Source organism: Elephantulus edwardii, unplaced genomic scaffold, assembly GCF_000299155.1.
Source record: "Elephantulus edwardii isolate Elephantulus edwardi_28Jun2011 unplaced genomic scaffold, EleEdw1.0 scaffold00286, whole genome shotgun sequence".
In the NCBI taxonomy this organism is placed as follows: domain Eukaryota; kingdom Metazoa; phylum Chordata; class Mammalia; order Macroscelidea; family Macroscelididae; genus Elephantulus; species Elephantulus edwardii.
The window spans coordinates 178,390-189,003 of record NW_006400036.1 but is presented as its reverse complement, the minus strand read 5'-3'; the positions used below and the strand labels follow the sequence as shown (position 1 = coordinate 189,003).

The window sequence follows — 10,614 nt, the reverse complement described above, 5'->3', positions numbered from 1 at the left end:
AAAGTGGCTCTTAAGAGCGTGAATGTTGCTATGTAAGAGAAATTAAAAATGCTCAACTATAAAACAGATCATCCAAGCGGTTGGGCTGTACGAGGAGAAATGTGGCATCAGGATGGGTAGAAGAGTCATCATCAACCTGCGTTATTCAGGTGACACAATGTGCTTGCTGAAACTGAGCAGGACCTGAAGCACTTGCTGCTCCTACATGGATTGAAGCTCAACATCAAGACAACAAAGATTCTCACCACTGGGCCAATTGGCAGCATCAGTATGGATGGGGAAGAGATTGAGATAGTTAACAGTTTTAGTTTACTCGGCTCCCCAGTCAGCACTCTTGGTACCAGTAGCCAAGAAATCAAGAGATTGAATTGCATTGGGAAAGTCAGCTGTGAGGGACCTCTCAAGAGTACTGAAGAGCAATGATGTCAGGCTGGAGGCTAAGGTGTGCCTGATCCAGGCTATACTCTTTGCAATTATGTGCTATGATCAGAGAGTTGGACAGTGAATAGGGATGATAGAATGAGAATTGATGCCTTTGAGCTGTGGTGCTGGAGAAGAGTGTTGGATATACCATGGACTGCTAAGGGAACAAACAGGTTTGTCCTGGTGAGGGTGAAGCCGGAAAGCTCCTCGGAGTCAAGGATTCTGAAGCTTCGTCTGACATACTTTAGGCATGTTGCAAGGTCCTTGGAAAGGGACATCATGTTTGGCAGAGTGGAGGAGTGGCGAAGTAGAGGAAGACCTTCGATGAGATGGATCGCTTCTGTGACTGGAGTGGTGGAAATGAGTGCGTTTCAGATGGCTAGGTTGGCACAGGATAGAACAGCTTTTAGAACTCTTGTACATAGGGTCGATACGTGTCGCAAACCACTCGACAGCACATAACAAGAACAACTGAAAAATGCCTCAAACGTTTCATGTCTAAAATGCCACCTTGTGTGGCCTTGGGATTTCTAATAAAGAGAACATATATGAGGATTTACAGAACGTGTATGAGGATCCAAGATAGAGAGGGTGACAATAGAAGGGTGAGGACATGGGGGGTGGGGGATTAATCATAGGTTCGCACAATTTCGTGGGTGAAGGGAGGGATGGGTAAAGGAAATGGGGGAAATCCGGTGTGAAAAAACCAAATGTAAGTAAACCACAATAAAGTGTTGTTTTTGTTTATTGCCTTCGAGTTGAGCACAACTCATAGCAACCCCTAAATCCTCATTCAAATAGTAATTATAGCTGCTCTGTCAGAAGCCATGAAGCTCATTCTAAGTGCCCAATCTAACTTCCAAGTTCAAAAACTTGTAGGCTCTCCCTTTTCAATTCATGAAAAGAGACATGGACAGAAGAGATTTCTTTCAGGTGATTCCAAAAGCTCAGAACTTGTCACAAAACAAACAAGGGCTAATATATGGATATGGATGTGGATGTGGATATGGATATGAAGAGGATATCTTCCTTCAGTGGGATATCTGAGATCTATCAAAACTTGACCTCCTGCTGACACTCTTTCCACAGCAAGCACATTTATAAGGTTTCTCTATTGTGTAGAATCCCTGATGTCTAATAAAGTTAGACATAATGATGAATTAAATTATTTTCACAGAGAAGACATTTATATGATTTCTCTCCTTTGTGGAATCAGTGGACGCTAAAAAGAGCTGCAGCTCTCAATGAAACTTTTTTCAGAGAGGACATTTACAGGGTGTCGCCTCTGTGTGGACCTGGTGCTGTCTACTTAAGCTGCACCTCTGAATGAAACTCTTCTCACAAACAGGACATTTATAAGGTTTCTCTCCTGTGTGGAAATGCAGGTGTTTTCTAAAGGTAGGCATCTGAATGAAACTCTCTTCATAGAATATTTACAAGGTTTTTCCACCTGTGTGCAGTCCCTGCCATGTATTTAAAGTGGACCTCCAAATGACACAGAGAACACATATATAGTGTTTCTATCCTGTGTGGATCCATTGGTGTCTATAATAGACCTCCAACTGAATGTCTTCTCACAGAGAAGACATTTATAGGGCTCCCCTCCTGTGTGGACCCACTGGTGTACATTTAAGGTGGTCCCGTAAGTGAAACTTTTTTCACAGGACATTTAAAGGGTATCTCTCCTGTGTCGACCCACTGTTATCTATTAAAGTGAAAACTGTGGAGGAACCTCTTTTCACAGAGGGGACATTTATAGTTTCTTGTCTGTGTGAATTTTCGTATGGTGGAGTAATCCAGAAAAGTCTCTGAAGCCTTTCCCACTGTGATGACACTTACAAGGCTTATCCCCTGTGTGGCTACTCTGATACTTCATAAAGTCTGAACTCTACAGAAAGGATTTCTTGCAGGGGGGCAGTGAAAATATCTTTCCAGTATGAGTTGTCTGATCAAACATGCGCTCAGAATTTAGAATATAGAGAGTTTTCCCAAACTCTCTGCAGGTAGAGCTTCTAGGTCATCCAAGGTCTAGGCTGGTACTGATAGCCTCTTGCTTCTCCTTGAGTAACAGGTCAAACAGATCTCACAGGTAAGAATCAGGCAAATGCTGGTCTGTTTCCCAGAAACCCTTTTCTGAGGAGAGAGCGCTCTTGTCTCTCCTCACATTCCAGGTGACCCTCTATCTTAGGAAAATAATCTCCTCCAAATCATCATTGTTAATTTTCACAAAAGAAGCTACTCAAAGACCCCTGAGGAGGGGCCTCTCCTGAGTTGTTGTGACAAGGGCCATCTGGAGGCTCCTGGTTCTAACAGGTTTCCGAGTTTACATTGTCTTTGTCTTTTTCCTTTCTGTCTCCTATAAGAAGAAAGAAGATCTGAAACACCGCAGTCAATTTTATAACCTGATTTCTTTTTCATATGCCAAATAAACAGCATCAGTTCTTTTTAACAAGAAGATATCAATGAGGAAAAGGATAAAAACCAGCATGCAGAGTGATGGTCTGGCACTAAATGTACTATTTTGCATTCCAGATTAAGTTTTCCACTTTTGAGCTAGGAGTATTACTGGAAAACAAAAGAGGGTGCATATGTGAACTTTCTTGGCTCCTCTAAAAATAAGACACATAGAGCTGTACTGCAAATGCAGTTCTTTATTAAGCCTTATATAATAAAAAGTAACTATTCCATTCATAAATCTTATGGATATTTTTCCAATCACAAATAATCCAACAATTCTTCATATCTCATAATGTGTCATTTCACCATCAGAAAGTTTTACTGTTGTGAAGCTATGGTACAAGAGTGAATACTTTAGGGTGTGGTTTAATACAACATCCATATCTATTATTAACTCCTTGAAAACATTAAAATATATTTCTTATCCTAATGCTGGTTTTAAGCTTGGAAGGAGGAGTGGCATCCACTTCCATAATAGCTTGCCTTCCAGAAACCCTATGAACCTGGAGAGAAGATGAAAGGCACCCAAGTGTAGAGGACTCTCCTTCATAGGGTCGCTATGAGTCACCTATGATTCGATGGCACGTAACAACAACAACAACAATGCTGGTTTTAGTATCACTACAGAATGATGCACGCTTTAGATTTCTGTGCTGATGGTAGAACTCATTATCATACGTTTGTCCACTCTTTTACTACACAGAGATGTAAAATAACTGGTTACCTTTCTTCCACATGTCAGTGTATTTCAAGGCTGACAATGCTTAAACCTAGGCCTGAACTTGATAATCAAACCATTTCTTTTCAATGTCAAAGCCCTTCTCTCTTGCCTTAAAGGAAGGTTTATAAACATTTTTGGTAAGGGTTGAAAAATAACCCATCCTGGAAATGTATTACCCATAACTTTTTACAAATTTGCAAACTGTTCAAAATTAATGTCCTGTGGTATTACTAGTGTAAATAATGGTATAATAAGCCATTTTTCATCTTCACTTTTTCTCTGCATTTCTGATCAAATTTCTTAAGCCAGGTTCCTGTCAAAGGAAAGGCCACATCCCCGTCTGGAAGCCCTAAAACTCTGGATACCAGTTTCCATCTGCTGGGTACTTTACTTCTGTGCAGGACACTCCTCCTGAGTCAGAGTGAACTGCGCTCCACAGGGTTTTCAGTGGCTGAGTTCTTCACAGGTAGATAACTAGGCGTTTTTTTTTGGAGGCTTTGTTTCTTGGACTCAAGTCTGACCTTTCTGTTTGCACCTGAGTGTTCTAATGGGTCTCCTCATTAAAGACTTCAAGCTTCAAATACCTGCTGTCAGCCAATTTCTGGAACGACTGTGCCATCTTGTGGAATAAGTGTTCACTAGCTAAGTATAGAGAGTCTTTAATGTCAATATTTGTAATTTGGTTAGGTGAAAACTTGCTTTTGTTTTAACTTTTAATTCCTTAGGTATTCAAATATGAAACTACTGGGGTTCTTTTCACGTTTGATGACCCCTCTCAATTTTTCATTGAAAAAGTAATTTTTAATAAATTTTAATTCTTTTCTATATGCTATTCAAACAAGCCATAATCTGTAAGATTCATGAAAACTTTTCTATAAATGTGTGTAACTTTGTAGTTGTTTTTATATGCAGAGATGTCTTGATTCTTTCAATAAAGTGAAACCTTAATCTTTCCTATTATTTTTGCTTATCTGTATTTAATATACAGATTAGATTTAAATTTCTCTCCTCAAATATAATCTTTCATTTTCCTATTTTATATTTTTTAGAGTTGTATCTTAACGTGCCATTGGCTGTCATCTAGTTTATTCTTACTCATATAAACCCCAAGTGATAAGAGCCAAACTGTGCAAAAGGCTTTGCTTGGCTCCAATATTCATAATGGTTGATTATTAGGTCTTTCTCCCTCAGAGCTGATAAGGAGTTTCAGTTTCAGCCTTGTGCTGTATTGTGACTCCATATTTTGGTATAAAAGTCAACTCCCTGCCATACAGTCAGAACCGACTCACGGCTGACCTCCTGGCAGATGTCCAGAGGCTGTAATTCACAGAGGAGCAAAGTGCCCCTTTTTTCTCCCTCTGAGGAACTGGAGGATTCTAACCACTTGCCTTTGGGTTAGCAGGAAGACTCTCTACCCAGGAGGCCACCAGAGCTTCCTTATTGGAGTATAAGACATGACAAATTCTAAGACAACTTTTTTTTTATCTTTTGTTTTAAAGTTTATTAAGTATCAAATGTTCCTCCAGATATGTCAAGAACATTTGTGTTTAGTTGTTGGTAATGACTCAACTGCTTTAGCTCTGCTTTTACCTATCACTTTTTAGAATAAAAATTATTTTTTATTAGTTATTCAATAAGAAATATATAGAGAGAGTGAAAGGGAAAACCATTGAAGTAGCAGCTGAGCTAATACAAACCATGTAAAAAACACTGTAAATAAAAGCTTTTTAAAATGGCCAGAAAGAATAATGACATCTGAGGTATATTACAGGTTGTTTTTTCACTTTTTAAAAAAATAGCAGCACTGGTTTTCCCTTTTACCAGCCATGAATCTACTTTTTCCTTTGGATCAATAGACAAATGAGTGCTGAGAACTTGTTCTAATTGTAATAGAGATTTAAAGGTATGACAAATCGTACCAAATTATAGGGATTTAAAAAACAAAAAAATAAAAAAATCTGTGTTCAAAAAGCACAGGCAGTTTGGCACAGGAACTATGCAAGGGAATTCACACAGAACCTTCCCGCACAGCCAGGGCTACTAAATTTTTTTAAGTACCAAATCAACCCCAACTGCTTTCAATGTAGGAAAAATAAACTTGAAATCAAGATCATGAGCTATTTTGTTGTCAAAAATCGAAAGTTAAGAGTAAAGCCAGTTCTGTTGAGCCAATAGTGATAGCTTCTGGTCCAAATTCATAAAGGGAAATTCTGGAGTTTCTCCTTGTCTTCATACATCCTTTTTGCTTCTCTTAATTCAAAACATCGCTGAGAAACAGTAGATGCCAGGTCACTGAGCTGACGCATATACATTGAATTTTGGTTTCTTTCTTGTTCTTTTGGATGCTACTGGCTTGGCTTCCAGCACTGCTAGCTTTCTCAGTAAGTCCGGCTATTTCAGCTTCATGTTCATTCATTAACTGTTCAATCTGATCTTGATGTTGCTGAAGAAGTAGTTCTATTTTGTGCTGTCATTCAGATTTTAGTGCTTCAAGCTATTCTTCTTCTGGAAATATCCTCCCTTTATGATAAGAAATCTCTGTGTCTAAATCTCTCAAGATTTTACTAACAGCTGAGTCCAAGTTATGGACGTGAAGAGTAGACAGACTTTCATGATCATATACTTTCTTGCCTGAGGCTTCTTCCAAGTCCACTAGGATGGTTTGGATTTCTTGAAGCACTCCTTCATGAGTGAGCATCATTTTTCTTAGCTGCTCTACCTGTACGCTGCTATCTTTTAGCATGTCCTCCTTGAGGCATTTGGCAGCTTCAAGTTCATGAACTGTATTATGAAGTTGATTTCTTAAATCATCCTGGGAATTCTTATCTCTCTGTCTGATATAAGCCATGGCATCTCTTTCTATTTGCATCTCTTGAAGTTTTGTTTGCAAATGAATAACTGACTGCTTCAAGCAAAACTTTCGTTTTTCATGTAGTTCATTTCTTTCACATAGTTTTCTCTGCAAATCTTTAATTTGATGTGAGTAATCTTCCAAAACATGTTTGATGTGTTCCTTTCCAGGGTAAGAGATTTTTCTCTGAGAATCAAGTTCTAGTTCATATTTAGTGAACAGAGGAATTTGTGCCAAAGTCCCAGCTGAAGATGTGTTTTCAGTTACTGTACCACGAATAGATGACATAAAAAATGGACTTGAACCTCCATTAGATGTAATGCCACTACCTACAAAAAGATCTTCATTGTGTGCTTCACAATCTTTTTGTTCCATATTAACTATTTCGCCTCTTCTTGAAATTATGAATGGTTCCCTGTTTGGTTCTTTTACTTCTTGTCTGAGACCAATCACCACCTCATCTTAAGAGACTGGCCACATCCCCTGCCTTGTCCTGAGGTGGGGGACAGGGGTGGCTCCCACTCACCGCCCCCACCCCCTGCACCCCACTCTTCTCAGCCCTGGGGTTCTGGCCCTCAGCTCTGGGAGGGTCAGCAAGCTTTGAACCACCTGAGAATCGCTCTGAGGGAGGGGGAAGGGTTACTCAACCAACCACTGCCTGTGGGGGCTACTCCAGCATCTAAGACCACTTTTTGCCCCACAATTTTCCCATTTTGCTCATTTAACAATGACTCGTTCCTACTGATTTAATAGAAGAACAAATCACATTCCTAGTACAGATCACTTGGTCTTCCTAGGCTCCATTTTCAAATCCACTGATCCATGCATCTGTTCTCAAATCAGAATCCCAATGATCTTTCTATTCTAATTATCTGACCTTTGTAATACAAGTGAAATCATTAGCTCTTCACTCAATTCTGACTTCTGTTAGTCCTTTGTAAGTTAGAGCAGAATTATTCTCCATGACGTTTTCAATGCTTGATTTTTCAGAAGGGCTTTATACCAAGAGCCCTTTGTTAGTGTTTACACTGTTAACTGTACCACATACTGACTTCATATTACAATCGACTCTTCATATTTTCACTTTCACGCCCTTTGTCCTTTTAACATTTTCTATTATTCTTGCCTACTGAATTCTTGCACATAAACTTCAGGGTCATGCTTAAAATCCGAAGAAATAAGAGAAAAACATAAGTGGATTCTAAACTACAGTAAGAGGACTGGGTTGTAGAAGCCCACTCTTCTGCGGCCCTGCTCCAACTGTGCGCTCCTCTTTCACATGACCCCTGTTCTCTCTCCTCTGACTTCTGCACTCGGTTCCACTCTAGACCGGTAAGACCCACTAGTTATGGCAGCTTCCTGTTGGTTTTCTTGTTTATTCTGATGTACAACAATCGGCCACACAATGCTATTGCCACAACCTTTTTTTTATGCAGAGTCACCTGTACCGAAGACCTAATCAATCATTCTAAACTACACCTTTTCCCCCTGTATTTTTTCCGCTGAATTAACTACTGTGGCTTTCCATTGCCTGTGCAGGCAGGCTGGTCTACCTGACTCTCCACAGCCTGGGTTAAGGTATAATCTAATGGAGCCACATAAGCAGGTGAGATGGGGGCAGGAGAGGAAGACAGAGTGGATGGGAATGCATTCTGCTATATAGTATTTTCAAGTTTGTTTGACTGCTAACAGTAAGGTATAGGGTGACCAGTGTTCACTGCAGCACTCAGTAAACACACAATAAGCACTGTACTTACTTAAAACGCAATACTGCTGAGAAAGGAACTGAAGTCCACATACATTCTATAACATGGATAAGCCCTGCAATCACTGCAGTGAGTGAATTAAGTCAATCATACAACAAAACAAAACAAAAAAATACACCAGACAACTCACTACTGTCAAGATGGAAATACCTCACAGCTGACTATCCAGGAAGATTCCAAGGCTGGAAAACTCACAAGAAGATACGGACTACATTCCTCCTGAGGCATTATTGGCAGATTAAAACCATCGATCACAATTCCAGAGAAGCCATACCACCAAAGATCAAATATTATATAATCTCACTGATATCAGTCAATGATCTGTTGTTGTTAGGTGTCTTCAAGTTATCTATAACTCATACCAAGACTATCAACCTCAGATGTGAATTTTGTTCCATCCTGTGTGATCTTCAGCATCTCTGATACACTTCAGTCCACTTCTGCAATCATAATGTCAATCTAGCACTTTGGCAGCCTTTCTGTATTTTGCTAAACTTACACCTTTCTGGCGTGATCTCACTTTCCAAGTAATGGCCTTTCCTAGCAACATGTCCAAAGTATAAGAGACAAAGCTTTACCATCTTTGTTTCCAAGGGGCATTCTGGTTGCACCTTTTTAAAAAATTATTGTTAAATTTTATTAGTTTTAGTGAACATTTACAGGGATTTTGTGTTTTCATTCGTTCATTGTTGCACTGTCTGGTTGCACCTTTACTGAGACATATCTATCTGTTTTATGATAGAAGAAGAACTGATGCCTTTGAGCTATGGTGCTGGAGAAGAGTATTTAATATACCCTGAACTACTAAGAGAACAAACAAGTTCATCCTGGATAGGGGGATGCGAGGGAACTCCTTGGAGGCAAGGATTCTGAAGCTTTGTCTGGCATACTTTACACATGTTGCAAGGTGCGATAAGTCTGTGGAGAGGGATGTCATGCTTCAGAGGGCAGAGGGACCGTGCAAGAGAGAATACACTTGATGAGATGTATTGATTCAGTGACTGTGGTAATGGAGGTAGCTGTATCAGAGATAATAAGATTGGCATAGGATAGAGCAGGATTTAGGGGTGTTGTACATGGAGTCACTAATAGTTGCAGGAGACTCAGCACATAACAACAACAACAACATGAACTATTCAGCAGTAAGTGGTTGTTCTACCAACACAAAGGATCGTGGGACTATGAATTATTATTGTTCTGTACGATGAAGTGGGTTTGAAATTGCTGATTAACCTGAAGCAGACCAGGCCTTTATCCTGAAGTACCTCTGGATGACAAAGCTTCTAATCACATACTTGAGCATGTTACTAGGAGAGGCTATTCCTTGGAGAGGGATATCATCTTTGGAATGATGGAGAGTTACTGAAAGAAAGGAAGGCCCTCTGTGCAATGTACAGACACAGTTACAGTAGAAATGTACTCAAGTGGGTCAGGGATGTTGAAGATGGCACAAGAAAGGACAGGGTTCAGCTCTGTTGTTCACAGGGTCAACAAGAGTAGTACTTGACACAATGCCACCTAACAACCACCATCAACTCTGAAAAGACTCATAGAAGCATCTGTTGGTTAATAGCTAATACTTGTTTGACAGTTGTAATGCTGTAGAAAGTGTGTAGAGACAGATCAAGTACAGATTTCTTACAATTTTATGAAGTAATTGTTGTTACTGCTTAATGGAAGTAAAGTAGCATTAGGATTAGTGTAAAACTCATCCACAACTTGGACTATGCTGATGATGCAACCATATATGCGGAAAGTGAAGAAGACTTGACACACTTTTTGCAGAAGATCGAAGTTGATAGCCTTTAGTATGGACTGCATCACAACATCAAAGCAATACAAGTTCTCAACACTGAATCAATAGGCAACATCATGATGTTGCTGTTAAGTGCTGTCAACTCATAGTGACCCTATGAACGAAAGACTGGAACACCTGTACAATTTTCATCATTTCTCCAAGTTCCTGGAGTTTCTAGAGGCAAGCTTTTTCAGAAGTGGATGCCACTCTTGCTTCCAAGCCTGTTTTAATCTGGGAGCTCCATCAAACACTGCCCACAATTGGTAACCATTATCACATTAGACACATCAGTGTCACAGTGTTTAGTATCACAGCAACTATGAGCTTCCCCACGAAGGCACATGGACTGACAGTGCTATATCACTTAGAAGAATGTTTGACCAAAACCAATTAAAACCAGGCCTGGGTGCTACAGTTTAAAATCACCCACATTTGGCTTGGTAGCATAATTTTCTGTCCACTAGGCCAACAGAGCTCTCTACACTTTGTTGTTGTTGTTAAGTGCCATCAAATCGTAGAGGACTCATACTGACCCTATGAACGAAAGACATGAACATTTGTATAACTTTCATCATTTCTATAAGTTCATAGAGTTTCC

The 10,614-nt window shown here is 39.7% G+C and overlaps 1 pseudogene; it reads right to left on the bottom strand.

The window, feature by feature from the left end:
• Positions 1 to 5,796: 5,796 nt before the first annotated feature.
• LOC102843101 lies at positions 5,797 to 6,470 on the bottom strand (annotated as a pseudogene).
• Positions 6,471 to 10,614: the final 4,144 nt, after the last annotated feature.